This window comes from Scylla paramamosain, chromosome 14 (genome assembly GCF_035594125.1).
Source record: "Scylla paramamosain isolate STU-SP2022 chromosome 14, ASM3559412v1, whole genome shotgun sequence".
Lineage (NCBI taxonomy): Eukaryota > Metazoa > Arthropoda > Malacostraca > Decapoda > Portunidae > Scylla > Scylla paramamosain.
In genome coordinates, this window is record NC_087164.1 from 6,027,412 (window position 1) to 6,044,922 (window position 17,511).

Genomic DNA, 17,511 nt, shown 5'->3' on the forward strand with positions numbered 1-17,511 from the left:
GGGGACCCTGAGGAGGGATTGGAGCGACAGCACAACATACAGATATGAGATTGTGATCGTAGGAGCCCAACGGAGAAGAGAGGTTAACAGCATAACCAGGATTAGAGGTTAAGGAAAGGTCAAGAATGTTGGGCGTATCTACAAGACGGTCAGGAATACGAGTAGGGTGTTGCACCAATTGCTCTAGGTCGTGGAGGATAGCAAAGTTGAAGGCTAGTTCACCAGGATGGTGAGTGAAGGGAGTGGAAAGCCAAAGTTGATGGTGAACATTGAAATCTTCAAGAATGGAGGTCTCCGCAAAAAGGAAGAGAGTCACTTTAGAAGTTAAGTAGTCAAAGAATTTCTTGTAGTAAGAGGAGTTAGGTGAGAGGTATACAGCACAGATAAATTTAGTTTGAGAGTGACTTTGTAGTCGTAGCCAGATGATGGAAAACTCGGAAGATTCAAGAATGTGGGCACGAGAGCAGGTTAACTCGTTCCGCACATAAACACAACATCCAGCTGTGGATTGAAAATGAGAATAGAGAAAGTAGGAGGGAACAGAAAAGGTGCTACTGTCAGTTGCCTCAGACACTGGTGCTTCAGTGAGGAAAAGAAGATGACGTTTATTGGAGGAGAGGTGGTGTTCTACAGATTGAAAATTAGATCTAAGACCGCGAATGTTGCAGAAGTTTATGAAGAAAAAAGTTGAGGGGGATGTCAAGACACTTAGGGTCGATACCAGAAGAATAGTCCAACCTTGGGACGTTTGTGGTCCCCTCCTCAGAAGAGGACTCCGAGGCTGATGTAGGAGTCGCCATGATAATTTTGAATTTTGAGTGAAGGGTGTGTGTGCTTGTAGTTTTGTGTGAAGGAAGAGGGCAAGCTATGATTGCCCCTTTGTGTTGTGAGACACAAAGGGAAACGTTCAGTAAGGTCACAGCTGGGTTTAATGATAAGCTCACATCACCCCCCTGATCCAATGCTTTAGACCTCACTGGGAGTAATTATCGTTTCGGCAGGTGCCTACTGCCTTCTCCTTATGTGTGTGTGTATGTGTGTGTGTGTTATACCTATGCCTGAGCACCCGTCTGGCACGATAGCGTGGAGAGGTTTTGGTCTAACAGGGTAGATCTTGTCTGCGTAAAACAGCGAAAGTAATGTTTATAAGCTTAACAGTTTTATATTTCTTCGTGCACAAGTGTCGTTATCCTTTATCTTTAAATCAGTCGCCTTTCTTAGGCACAGATTGAATGTAGGCAAACTTTCAACAAGAAAGAAAGTGGATGTTGATTGAAAGGAGTTTTACTTGGCAAGGAGTGAGCACGGAAGCAGTTACCGAGAACGAGAGGAGGCACTCCTCCATGAAGTCCGTAAGCCTTCCGTGGGTCAAAGCCAAAGAAGGCATCGAAAACAGCGTTTAAAAGAATCTCACCTGTAGGTGTAATGTAGTTAGAGGGAGGACGTGAGGGAGAAATTACCCCTGAATTATCCAGTGTTGACTTGTTAGCAAGGTCTGAGAATGGAGGTCGGTTTTAAAGAGGGAAGACAGCAATGGTTCATTGGTTCATCTTCCTGTATCAATCTCCATTTTTTTCCTCTACACGATCAGTTTTCGTGTGTGTGTGTGTGTGTGTGTGTGTGTGTGTGTGTGTGTGTGTGTGTGTATATATATATATATATATATATATATATATATATATATATATATATATATATATATATATATATATATATATATATATATATATATATATATATACATATATATATATATATATATATATATATATATATATATATATATATATATATATATATATATATATATATATATATATATATATATATATATATATATACATAGGAGGAGGAGGAGGAGAAGGAGGAGGAGGTGGTGCTTGGGAGTATCTGATAATTAAGGAAGAGTGGTTGTTGATAATGATAAGGCGCGGCTTCATTACGAGGGATTGCTTGGACTTGGCGTAGATAATTGAAAGATCTTGCCCCTTGCCCACTGGCGTTCTTTTATGACAGGTTTTTAAAATGAAAGTATTGTTCTAGATTAATTTGTGTAAGTATACTTATAAAAGTTGCCAATCTTTCAAAACTTCTTTACAGCCGAGATCTGACACCCCAGTCAACCATTTTAAGTGTAATATCCTTTAGAAGAATTGTGATTTTCTTTGCTGTAAGTATGAGTAACTGTTTTACCCATTGTGCTGAGTCGCTCATCAGATCGTGTGGGCGAGAAGTGCGAGAACTGGAAACACTTGATTGAAGGCTGGCCTTTTACTCGCCGTAGTGGTCGAGATGAGAAATATATCCTCTTGGAAATAGTATATTTTCATTACTACTTTCTGCGAAATGCAAGTATCGCTCATCATAGAAAACACAATAAAAACAGCGATATCAATGTGTAGGCAATAAGGATTTTCATAGCTTCATATTACAGTTTTCCATTCAAGTTACCATCAGCTACCTTTAAGGATGCCCTAAGACTGTAGGCATACGTGGTATTTACAAACAGCAGGCTATGATAAATAGTCCTTGAAAGAAATTTCATACACAGTAGCTTCATAAGTAAACAACTGACAACTTTTGCACAGCCTGAATTGTCAGCTTAATGGTATCAGCAGTCCATTACAGACCTTTCTTCCTTCCCTCCTTTCTCTCTCTCTCTCTCTCTCTCTCTCTCTCTCTCTCTCTCTCTCTCTCTCTCTCTCTCTCTCTCTCTCTCTCTCTCTCTATATATATATATATATATATATATATATATATATATATATATATATATATATTGGAGGACATGTAAATATTTGAATTATTCTCGATTAAATGACATGTTTTCAAATCTGACCCGTATCTAAACTTTTGAATGTTGAAGGCTGCCCCTAATTTTTTTTTTTTTTTTTTTTTGTCACTCCAAGAAAAAACCTGCACGAGATACTCGTTTATCTTCCATTCAAGAGAGGTTGGTTGCAGGGAGGCCGCAGCTTCAATAGGAAGAGCAATACCGGCATTTATACGAGCACCATTTGTTATAATGCCAAACGTTTTTGACTTCATCCTCAGGAGCTAAAATGAAATTAAAGTGTTGATATAAAGATTAAAATAGTTAAAACCCTTATCTCACTTGCCGAGCAGAAGCACTCCCAGGGCTTTCAAGGTTTGTATGGACGATTAAGTTGACCAATCGAGGACTGGCCCTCGAAGCCTTAACTTTTTTTTGTTTTCTCTTGCATGAGAACACTCTAGACTCTATACGTTGGTGAAGCTGAATAACCATGTAAATATACGTAAGTGTAATCACACAGACTTCCCAACTTTAGTATCATTGACATTCAGACTCAAAACAGTAAACATATTCATTGATGAAAATAAAATTCAGTCATTCTCTTTTTTTGTTCTAATGTTTTATTTATTATTTGCTTGTAACAACTAGATATCATTTCGATTTAACATCCATACATGGTCGTGCCTACACAAATATTCCTCTCCTTATTGTATGATCCTATTCATTCGATTCCCGAACAACTGTCTTTAGCCACGTGCTATTAGTCTGGCACGTCCTTTAATTAAGCATACCAGTAACACCTACAGTTCCTGTACACCTGGATTTGATATTGCGTAGTCAGGCGATATAAAGCCTGCTACCTCTGACGTCTAATTAGTCTATATAAATGACATTAAACCATAGTTTGGCCATGATCAGTTTTCGCTTTTAATATGTTTTGAAATTTCAGTAAACATGGAAAGATACGTGTTTGCTTCATGTCAGGTCATTAGAATGAATATATTTAGTGCATGTTCATTCTGATATCCCAGAATTATTTACACGGTTTCACTGTTATCATACTGCGTAGTTAACCGATGTGATGATGAGCTGAAAAAACATACATATCACTAACGTTAATTAAAGATTAACTAGCGTTAATGAAAACTGTTGAAATAATTGTATAGAATGAGTCCCATACAATAGATATACCGGTATTAGTGTTAATGGGATCATTAGCATGCGAATGGGTAAGGCAAGAAAGAGAATGAATAATGGGAGAAACCCCTGCAGCACACCACTGTTAACGTAGTGGAGGCAAAGCAGGAACCAACCCAAAATCATGCAGGGTTGAAATGAATTAGCAGCCTCTTTTGTACTGATAAAAATTTTATATATTTTCTATTATATTACACAATACTACTAATAATTATGTATACATATATTCAACTATACATTACTCAGAATGGATGGAAATCTGATATATAAAAACTAATATCAGTCTGCAGTTTTTAACTTATTTTTCTTAATTCTGAGAACGCACAACACTACGAGCTTATTAGCTGATTAAGACGATCGAATGAACTTTCATTGATGTTCAATACTCGTTCGCTTAAGCCTGGCGAGTTCGTGTTTGACGATAACAAGGTGTTAATGAAGGATTATCTGAAGGATGTATTGTAATGCCTTTTCCTTAATTCGTTGTGCGTGTGTGTGTGTTGTGTGTGTGTTGTGTGTGTGTGTGTGTGTGTGTGTGTGTGTGTGTGTGTGTGTGTGTGTGTGTGTGTGTGTGTGTGTGTGTGTGTGTGTGTGTTAGGATAAAAAAAAAAAGGCATGCATGTGATAGTCGCTCGTAACCATACTATCGGTATTCTGTGAGTATGAACTCAAAAGAATGTGGAAAGTAAGTATTGTATCCAGTGTTCAAGGTCTTCAGTTGATTCCTGTGTTTGATGTTAATGAAGTCGCTCCGTTTCCTATTGCGAGATCGTCAAGTCTAAGAATTAGGGCATGACGAGCACTTCGAATATTATGCTGCATCCAAAATCAATACGACAGTGTTAATTTCGCTAAGAGGTGGAGATGCCTGAGGGAGGCCCCTGTCATGGAAGCTCGCCACGCGAGCAGGGCGCCGACTTGGAGATGAAGGCAGCTGAGACTCAAGGAACAAAAATCTGATGACAAGCTTTCCCAAGTGAAGGTGATGGATTTTCAAGATGAAAAGTAGTGGCTGTGGATACTTTAAGGTCGATTTAAAAAGATGCATATAAGTAATACTGGAAAATATTTAATTGAATGATGTGTTATTATTAAGTGAACACAAAAGAGTGATTGCTTCAAACTTTGCCATTGAAGAAAAAACAATTTTTTGTCCTTGATATGGCTAACGACGCAAACAGTACAGGACAGAAGAAAAGAGAAAACTTAGTAACCGGTAAACTCACTCTCAGAAAAAGAATACCGGGTAGTTTTCAAACACTACATATAACGAAAAAAAAAAAAAAAAGGAAAAAAAAAAAAAAAAAAAAAAAAAAAAAAAAAAAAAAAAAAAAAATATATATATATATATATATATATATATATATATATATATATATATATATATATATATATATATATATATATATATATATATATATATATATATATATACTCGTATATATATATATATATATATATATATATATATATATATATATATATATATATATATATATATATATATATATATATATATATATATATATATATATATATATATAATAAATAAATCATATGCATAAAGACTATTCTATGTTCCTACCTTTGACGGAATTGAGTGCAACAATACTCAGCAAGACAGAGAATGCATAGAATATATCAAACGTGTCGACTCTTGTGGCACGCAACGTAAAGGAAGAGAGCGATAGAGAGGGTATTTGAAAGCACACTTAAACGTCAAGTCAAAGAACGTCACGTAATACGTCATGTAAATCTGACCGCACCGTCCAGCAGCTTCAAAAGATCGTGGCCAGTTACTGCAACACAATACTGGAAAACTGGATCAAGAAATCCTCGGAAATGACTTGTTGAAATAGAAAGTTCAAAAAGATCCAGTTCTCTCTCTCTCTCTCTCTCTCTCTCTCTCTCTCTCTCTCTCTCTCTCTCTCTCTCTCTCTCCTCTCTCTCTCTCTCTCTCTCTCTCTCTCTCTCTCTCTCTCTCAAAATAATAAGTTTGTGGAACGGATGCAACAGTATTAAATGCGTGGGACTTAAACGTTAGTAAAAAGAAAAAAAAGAAAGAGAGAGAGAGAGAGAGAGAGAGAGAGAGAGAGAGAGAGAGAGAGAGAGAGAGAGAGAGAGAGAGAGAGAGAGAGAGAGAGAGAGAGAGAGAAATCATCGGTAAAAATAAATCCAAACTATGGTAGCAGGTTATGAACATGAACGTTCCCTATCGAAATGGCTTAAATTCGACGTTTGTATATTCCACTAAAATGAAAGTATTATAGCAGGGTCACACCACGATGAATGACAGACCTTATCCTTATGGTCCAATTAAGACGCGAAAGAAAAACTGTGTTAAATCATTAATATAGTTAGATAACTATGGAAATTTCATATTTTTCGTATTTCATTACATGAACTGCAAACTAAAATTATACGAAGGGATAATTTAAATTACTTGTGATTGACGTGGTTCTGCCGTCTACGAAGGAAATAATAAAACATTTTTAAGGTTTTAGAGGCAAAGATATATGCATTATTTAATATCATATGTTTTTTTGTTCTATACTTCAGTAAAACTGTACTCATTCGCAGTATATATATATATATATATATATATATATATATATATATATATATATATATATATATATATATATATATATATATATATATATATATATATATATATATATATATATATATATATATATATATATATATATATACACACACACACACACACACACACACACACACACATAATGTAAGTAATTACGCTGGATTTTTATTTATATTGATAATCTATATTTTCTTCTTAAAAAGAACGTATCCATTACATCAGTTATGAACAAATTTTATGTTTTTTTTCGTAATTAACTTTTTCAGCATTCGTGATCTTAGATACAGTTCCTAATTTGTAGAATATCCCCTCACTTTTTTGGAGCTTAATATTGTATTTTTCAATGAAGACTTGATATCTGAAGGTACTGAAAACAGCCCTCCTCTCTTCCTTCCTACTTTCTTTGTTAGGATTTTGTTAAATGCGCTGATGTACATATCAATATGACTTGCTGTCGCTAGAACGCTTTTGAATTTTAAAACTCAGTGTCACTCTTTTTATCAAATCTATTTGTTCTGTTAATCTCTTACGTCATTCCTCTGATTATATACAATTCTTCCATTACATAATTTCTAAAGTGGAAAATTTCTTATCACACTCTCCCCTTACTATTAATAACAATTTATCACATTTGGATACTTTAATGCCACCATCAGATATGGCTATCGTCGTCTTTCATTGACCAACCTAGTAAAAAGCCTTCAACTTTACTCTCTTCTGATTGCCATGGAGACGTACCAAACATTCTTTTCAAAACTTATGTTGTACCGTGCATGGTACGTTGTCCTCCCATCTTGAGTCCTACAGGATGGGCTTATGGGATGAAGGAGTCACATCTTGTAGCTTCGCCGTTTATTTAATGTTGATAATACAGGATAGTCTCGCCTCTGTGTTTAGTACTGATCTCCCCCAGGTCGACTCGCGAACTTTATTAATGTAGCCGAGAGCCGTCCACTAATCAGCACATAATAGACTTGTCACGTGGTTTAGGAAAAAAAAGGGTGTGGAGATGACAAGATCCAGGTGTTTTCCTAGGGGACCGACACACTAGAGAAGTCCGGTGAAGTGTGAACTAGCGCAGGTCGCGTCCTCCACGTGCCCCTATGGGTCCATGTGGTTACGGGTATACACAATAAATGATATATGGTACAATGTCTCCAACTTTTTCTGTCAAACTTTCCTCTCCGTTTAGATTCTCTGGCTGCTTCTCTGCTCTACTTCTGTAGTTAATGACCAAATGGTCAATGCTCGTGCGTGGTAATATTGCTTAACAGTTTGAGCCCTGCCGTAAACCGGCCATTTTGAAAGTTATTACCGAATGACCGGAGAATACCCACATACTTCCCATCAAACATATTTCGATGGTGACCATTGAGGAGCTTTGGGGGTCGGCATGAGCCTCTGCAGAGGTGTTACTCTATAAATATGACTGCGCCATCACTGACAGGGCCGACCACCTAAGCCTAAAAAAAGTACAAGGCTATGACCATCAAAGCCCGAAACAGGAGAGTTGTAGTAAAATTTCTTACTTGCGCCATAGGCAAAGAACATAGAAAAAAAAAAGACTTGGTGCTTCTGCCATTGCAAATCTATACAATGAAAGACCTAAGACAGATTTCCTGATTTTACCTGGAATGAGTATTGTTTCCATGACAGAGAATAATCCTTTTGTGCAGAATGAAGAGATGTTCGTTTCTGGTAAAAAGGAACATAATCCTCACAATCTTTCAATCTCTACTGACAGTACGCCTTGGCTTGGTTAGTTATTTTTTTCTATGGCGCTTACCAGACTAGAGACTGTTTCCATATGTTATATTAGTCATCCACTTCTTGAAACTATTTTTTTTTTTTTTCAAGGAAAGTATAAAATCTCTTCTAAAAGTTGTCAAAATTACTCATTATTAAAACAAAAATATTGCCAGATTTATTTGAATTTCAGTATATAGCCAAAATGATCCTAAAACTGTTTCTTTATACTTCCTTTGTCTGCTTCATCCACATAACATCATTGTCGGGTCTTCTGTCTTTGAATCTGATTTCTTTACTCAAACCTTTCGTGACAGCTAAACAATGGATAATTCATCTGACCATAATCTCGCCAGTTTATTAAATTCTATGTAATGATGCTTTCTATGCCCTCTCTATCATTGATCCATGTTGGATGTATGGTCTTGCTGGATTTGTCTTATGTGATTATCGCTAGAAATTTCCTATCTCATTTATTAAATCAGTTACCGATTCTTGCTCTTCTCTCAGATTTTACCTTCATACAATGGCCTTATTTACTACCCTTGTATGGGGCATGGAATCTGTATATTGGGGCATTCCTCACACAGCTTATTAAGAACGACGGATTCAGAAGCCTTTCGTCTCGTCAATTTGCCTTATATACCTGACTGTCTTCTATCTTTCCCTCACTTTGCAATGTTGCATCCTATTATCTATTATTTTCATGGATATTTTTTTTACACTTGCTGACTGCATGTTTTGTTAATTTCCGTGGCCATTCTGCATAAGAAGTTTTGCTCATTCTGTCTTCTATTCTATCCACCTCTATAATGGAGGATACCTTCGTTCTTTCATCCGTTTTACTTGTAAACTCTGAAAGTCTCTATTTTTTTACTCTTTTTCATTTTTCTACGACTTGAACCTTTTTTTTTTTGCCACCGTGTTTAAGCTTCATATATATATATATATATATATATATATATATATATATATATATATATATATATATATATATATATATATATATATATATATATATATATATATATATATATATATATATATATATATATATATATATATAGAGAGAGAGAGAGAGAGAGAGGAGAGAGAGAGAGAGAGAGAGAGAGAGAGAGAGAGAGAGAGGAGAGAGAGAGAGAGAGAGAGATGATGATGACATCCATTTAATTTAAGGAAAAGAGTCTGTGGTTCTATAGTTGCAAAAAATTAAGATTCACATCAGGTTATCATGATATTCCTATATTACGTTTTAATTTGAATTGCCTTAGAATGTGGCAATGCATCGACTGCAAACTCTGGCATTTTCTTAAATTGAATCAGAACTTGTTCTAAAGACAGTCGTAGACGTAAGCCAGCTGGACCTCCCTCGCGTGGCATGGTGTGGCAATTAGTCACGGTGCATTTTATAGGGACAAGGCAGTTTGCTTTATTAGAAACCCATGATACGTAAAATTGGTTTTGGAATTTCGTATAAATGAATATTATTACCTTAATTTGCTATGTATTATTTATCACTTTAATTATTCGTAAATTTTTCCACATCCAAATTCATTGTTGTTTCCCTTTCAGCATATCCCGTCGTTTCATTCATTTCAAATGTGAGGGAATCACCACCTCTCTGCTCACACATCTGAAAAAAAAAAGGGTACGTTATACTACAAAAATATGTGGCAACGACTATGATGTAAGTGAAGGAAGTGTAGCATAGGGGAAGAAATTCCCTGTTCTGGACCCTGGGGCTCTGATGGTACTCACCACACTGTTGTCCTGCATGGATAACTTCATGGAGAACACTGCAGCGCGCCTGGCAGATGTGTCCCCTATCAGATGTGTACTCAGCACTCTTATATGCACAGACTCTTTCTTGTTCTCCATAACAAGCCCACTCGCATTTACTTATTACTGTGATAACAGTACACTATCACTGCTGGTACAACACGAGTATTTTAACTGGTATATGCACTTGGCAGGGCACAATGCATCTCCTAATTGATTACAATTTCATTCTGTTTGTCAGTTCGCCTTGAATTAGAACTTGCTTTGCAGTAGGGATTATTGCGACTTACCTCGCACAGATTCAAGTGACTATATACGTAATACCGTACTGAGCCATCTTGAAAACAAATAATAAAATATAGTGGTCTATTTCCCTCCAGTAGCGAAAAAAAAAAATGAGTGAGTGTAAAAGGCAAAGTTCTTAGCATTATTACTATTTTTTCTTTTCAAGTTCTAAAAAAAAAAAAAGTACCGCATAAAAGAAGTGGAATATGAAACTAGTCCTTTGACGCAGGTAGAACATCAGAGTTATCCTGCCAAGAGAGGATAAGTGCGTGGCTGTAAGGGAAGGGAGGGAGGGACAATGAGGGTGTGGGGAGACGCAGGATAAATATTGGCCAACTACTTATCCTCTTCTTCCGATAATGAGGTTCTCTTACCGATGTCTGGCCAAACAGAGATAGAGCAGCGACCCTCATTGGCATGGCGAAGTATTGATGCCACCACGGAAAAATTATCTTTCCTCGCTTCAGAGAGAAAACCAGGAGGAAGAGAAAGAAAGGGGAGAAAGTGGAGGAAAAATAAATGCAGAAAATCATGATAGAGATGGGAAAGACGTAGAATAATAATGTTATTTTTACTACTACTACTACTACTACTACTACTACTACTACTAGTAATGACAGTAATGAAAATGATAATAATAATAATAATAATAATAATAATAATAATAATAATAATAATAATAATAATAATAATAATAATAATATTATTATTATTATTATTATTATTATTATTATTATTATTATTATTATTATTATTATTATTATTATTATTATTATTATTATTATTATTACTGAAATGCAAAAAAAAAAGAAGAAGGAGCAGAAAAGTAAGAAAGAATGATAATGAAAGCCGACACATCTCATCCATGGTACGGGCGTGACGCGACAAGATGGCTGGCTCTCTGGTGTTAATGTGCCGACACGCCACCATGGTAGTACATCCTTATCTAGTCGTGATGTTATTCCTTATTATTTAATTTATTACTTTTTAAGAAACTAAGGACATTACACAAATTTGCTCCATTATTTTTTGGCGTGATTGATTGTCATATTTTGTTTCTTGGCAGTGTGGAGGCTGGTTGATGGCTGGTGCTTCACCAGAGCGAAGCATTAGTGGCCCCGACCACACAAACTCATGTGTGGGGAGCGGCGACCCTCCACCCTCCTCTTTTGGCCCAAATAGCCTCACTTCTCTTTCCCTAACAGGAAGGGGAGATTGGGCCGCAAACACATATCTTTTTAATTTGTTCCAAACACGATAAAATATGCATGGACTTCACGCCTGGCCAACAGGGTTTAGGGCAGAAGCAGACACTTGCGGCAGTTTTAGTGTTGAGGCATAAATTACGGAAGATAAATTCAATGATGCACTGAAAAAGAGATATTTATGTACATAACGCAGCCATTTGTATTTGTGTGCATATAGCTCGCTCATCCATTTGACCCATTTGACCTCGCATATCTCATGTGTGACTGGACGAGGGCCCGCCGTCCATGTCGCGATTTAGAAGCAATGCTTATATATATATAATATATATATATATATATATATATATATATATATATATATATATATATATATATATATATATATATATATATATATATATATATGGATAGATAGATAGATAGATAGATAGATAGATAGGTATATATATATATATATATATATATATATATATATATATATATATATATATATATATATATATATATATATATATATATAGATAGATAGATAGATAGATAGATAGATATATATATATATATATATATATATATATATATATATATATATATATATATATATATATATATATAGATAGATAGATAGATAGATAGATAGATAGATAGATAGATAGATAGATAGATAGATAGATAGATAGATATATATATATATATATATATATATATATATATATATATATATATATATATATATATATATATATATATATATATATATATATATATATATATATAGATAGATAGATAGATAGATAGATAGATAGATAGATAGATAGATAGATAGATAGATAGGTATATATATATATATATATATATATATATATATATATATATATATATATATATATATATATATATATATATATATATATATATATATATATATATATATATATATATATATATATATATATATATATATATATATATATATATATATATATATATATATATATATATATATATATATAGATAGATAGATAGATAGATAGATAGATAGATAGATAGATATATATATATATATATATATATATATATATATATATATATATATATATATATATATATATATATATATATATATATATATATATATATATATATATATATATATATATATATATATATATATATATATATATATATATATATATATATATATATATATATATATAGATAGATAGATAGATAGATAGATAGATAGATAGATAGATAGATAGGTATATATATATATATAGAGAGAGAGAGAGAGAGAGAGAGAGAGAGAGAGAGAGAGAGAGAGAGAGAGAGAGAGAGAGAGAGAGAGAGAGAGAGAGAGAGAGAGAATTATTTTATTTACTGTATACCTTCGTCAGGCTTTCCTACATTTTCATTGGTACAGTGAAATACTCAGCAATTTTACGGATATTGACAAGGAGGACGTGGCCCGGGACTTTCATGTGGATGCAGCGTGGAGGAAAGGAAATGTTGCGGAAGAGGATCCATCCGATGTGAGGGGCGGACAGTGTGCCCCAAGTGTGCTCGGCAGTAGTGTGGCGGGGGAAAATGGAAGGTGGTGGAGAGGAAATGTAGTGTGCGGTACAAGGGGCGGATGACGGGTGTGGCTGATGTAAGTAATGACAGAGGTGGGGGGGAGGGTACAGTACATATGAATATCTCACGGGGCGCTCAGTTGTGATGTTTGTGACCATAATTTTTTTCAAGAGGCTGTGGCAAGTACTGTGATTCAATCATTACTCTACAAGTTGTCAAAGTTTCTCTCTTTAGGTGTTACTAGTCCTCTTGTTGTAGGAGGGTGAAGGATAGGAGAGGTGAATGTGCGTCGGATATCTGTTCCTGTCAGTGGAAGTAAACAAACGCCAGTCATCACCCGTGCAGTGTGGGTTTGGGTAAGAGTCAAGGAGTGGCCAGCGAGTCACAGTGTGCTCATGGCCATTTAATGTTGACAGGAAGCGTCACTTCGTATTTGCGAATGAATAAACTTCGCCGTTCTATCCCTTTAGTCTCGATTCATATTGTCGGATCTGGCAGGCTGCCTACTTTTATAGTTTGCGAGAGTGTTTGATGTTACTAGCTATACATAAGTTTATGTTTCGGAGGACGACGAGGCAAAACAATGATAATTTTTGCATGTGTCTGTAATGTGATTCCAGGAATCTTCATATCTTTAGCGATGTTCCCCTTTTATACGAGTATGTTTGTGTTTTTATTCAGCTGCATAGTGAAAGGCACTGTGAATGTACTGGTTCCATAAAAAAAGTTACTTAAAAAAAATAATAATAACACACTTTTCTCTCTGCGTTACTGCGCACTGATGGGACCTCATTTCACAAATGCTTGAATCCTCTCCAAGAAACGTGTCTGCTATATCATCCTGGCCCATCGCATCCCTTTCGCCAGAAGTCAGTAAGGCGCGTACAGGCTGTCAGCCTGTCATCTTATGTAGCAGGAGCTAAAGCTGATTCAGCACTAGCTAGCCCTATTGAGACTTCTGTTTGGTCTACAGCTCCATATTCAAGTATTCTGAGCAGCCCTCATGCTGAAAGGTTTCCTTCTCTGCCACCTGAGGGACACGCCTGCTACGAGTTCTCTACCCGAGAACCACCTTTCTTTCATAACGGTGTAAAGAATTCGATAAATATTAATAAGTAAATAGACTGAAATCAGTCAACGCTCGAACTATTTTTCAAACTATCGTTCAGTGAGCAAAAAACGCCCTCATAATTCTTGTCTATCCTGACTTATACGATAATTGCATCAGGGAATTCTGGAGGGCGGCATGTGCTTCTGCAAAGGAGTCACTTAGAAAATCCTGTCTGCCACAAAGGGCGTGGCCTGACCATCGAAGCTTCTAAAGAGAGAGAGAGAGAGAGAGAGAGAGAGAGAGAGAGAGAGAGAGAGAGAGAGAGAGAGAGAGAGAGATTCATGATGATGACTACAGAGTTTGACTTCATTTTTGAATGTTTGATAATCCTGCACTGAACTTCTCGGCGTAAGATCACATTCGTGTTGGGAACGTTATTGTTCTTTGCAGGATATTTCATTCCAGAGGTCTTTCAAGTGAACCTTTTGGACTGATAAACAATCTAAGATCACAATTCCTGGATCAAAATTACGTCAGTTTTTGTGTAAGTGTATATAAACAAATAAATAAATAAATAAATACAAAAATAAAATTGCCGAGAAACCGTGACATTCAAATTACCGCAATAAAATTTTGAAATGAGGCTGCATTTCACATTTTTTTTTTTTTTCTGACAAAACCGTCAAACGGTGTTGGTGAATTAGAGCAGCGGCTTTTCGAGGATAGTGACAGGCGATGAGGAATCCTTTAAAATAGAATGAGTAACAAGTGTGGAAAAGTGCTTTTAATATTTCTGTGTTGCTTTGATTGACTTTCATCCCAGACGTCTGTGAAATATTGTTATCTCTTTATATAGGTCAAATGATTGCAGTGTATAACATGGATTTATGATAAAATGTTGTTGCCAGAAAGTAGTATAAAAAAATACAATAAGTGAAAAAAAAAATCGAATAAGCGAATTGGAATATTTTGTAATTCAACGCGTCCAGCAAAAACTGTCAATATTTTTTTTCTGTAATCTGGTAAGTTTCATTTGAATGGACAGTTGTAACTGTAATTTGATCGTTTTAAAGAGAGAAACTGTTGAAACATAAAATACATAATTTCCTCTACAGGTAAGGCAACATGACAATAATTACCCTTTTTATCCTGTCAGGCATCTTTGGCTTCAAGTTACAATGACATGGGTCTTTTTAACTTTTGTGATTTAGTTTGTTACGATCACTTTCCCAAACACAAGAACAGCATTGTTGGCAGATTATTAATCTGTTATATTAATGGCTTTGAGCAGAGGTTGTACTTTGGCACATTGTGTTTCGTACTGAATTAATGAAAAGAAGATTCTGAATTGTTTCAGATTTATAAATAAGTTACAAAAGAAAAAGCATTGCAGTTTGGTTGTAGGGGCTCATATAAGTATCGGTATACAGTGCAATTATGTATCGTCTACTTTTGAATAAAGACAGTGAAAAGATTATTATAAACCATCTCCCAAACTTTGTCCAATGATAATCACTAAAACTTTTTTTTTATTTTTTTTGGCCGTGTAGAGTGTTGTGACGAATTCGTTCGGAATTGCGTAAGGGATTCATGGTGAGTTGTTGAGAAATGCCTAGTCTACATAAATGGTGTTACATTTTTTTTCACTGTGTGTGTGTGTGTGTGTGTGTGTGTGTGTGTGTGTGTGTGTGTGTGTAAGCATATTCAAACATATATAGATATTCTTGTATGTAATTGAAAAAAGGTGCAATATATAGCATGCAATATAAGTTGATGTGGCACATGCGTACTGCTATAAGTTGTAATGTATTCGTGGTAGTGTTGACACAGATGATAAGGGGCGGGGGCAGAGGTGGCAGGGCAGTTGAGGGAACAGAGGGGTGGAGAGTGTGGGGACGATGCAGGGACGCCTTGTCCTGCGTATTGATCTTAGGAAAGAAAACCTATGTACTTACTTAACGTTCCTTTATTTATTTATTTTTTTTTTTTTTTGCGTTACGTTGTATTCTAACTCTTGTCGGTTTTTGTTTGCGTTTTGCAAGATAGTGTAAATATTACTCTCTCTCCTCTCTCTCTCTCCTCTCTCTCTCCTCTCTCTCTCTCTCTCTCTCTCTCTCTCTCTCTCTCTCTCTCTCTCTCCTCACACACACTCACACACACACACACACACACACACACACACACACACACACACACACACACACAACACACACACACACACACACACACACACACACACACACACACACACACCTTTGCGTACGCATGATTTAATTATGGCAGTGTATTGTTAGGTGTATAGTTTTATTTACCCCTGGAGTAAAGAGCCCAGGAAGGTTTTTAATTGTGAGGTCATTGTTCCAACAATTCGTTAAATTCATTTACTGATCTTTTTTTCTCTACTTTCATCCAAGATTGTACGAAAGAGGTTTCCGTGCCTTGGACATGCGCAAGTTCAGTATAACACATAATTTTCTTTTACTGAAAATGGAAAACTATGCAATAAATAAATGGATATGGCGATAATTATGTAAAGACCAAAAGAGTAATGTTTTTGTTTGTATGCTTCCTAAAGACAATTATTAAGTATGCATTGTTCTAGAGAAGCTTTTTGCTCATTGGCAGCCCATCTCTCCACCCGTAGCAAACTACACAAACACAGCAACTCGCCCTCTTACATATAGTGAACACCTAACTCAAAATATCGATGGGGAGATGTAGCAAGTATCATATTACCACAGGGTCAGCTCACTGAATGTCATTGCGCAGGCTGATCAGACGAAGCGCGGCGGTCTCATCCTAGCAAGGGCGTGGTGTATTAATGTGTATCTATGAATATTATCGACACGTTCCCGTGGGGGGAGCAGGGTGGGTTTGTGCGGATGTGTGGTGCAGGGTAGTATTTCTTCCATTATTGCACACCTTCCCAACTTCGTTTATCCGGAGGCCTTGAATGCCTGCGTATCTCACACATTAAGAGAGAAATCTGACGTTCACCGAAATTTAAAAGAGGGGAAAGAATGGAAAGTTATTACCGTCTTGCAATTAGATGAGAATTAACTGCGAAGGGAAAGCAATTGAGAGCCACTATATTTCCCGCCGAATGAAAGTGATGCCAATCCAGCGGTGAGGCCCCCGCGACAGACGAGAAGGAGAGAGTGCCGGGGAGGCTGGGCGGTGCGTCATGGCGTTGCTTCATGCGACAAATGCTCTTGCTTCACTGGAGACCACGTGATAGGGTTCTCGTGAGCCTTTTGATATAAAAGTAGTTGTAGTAGTAGTAGTAGTA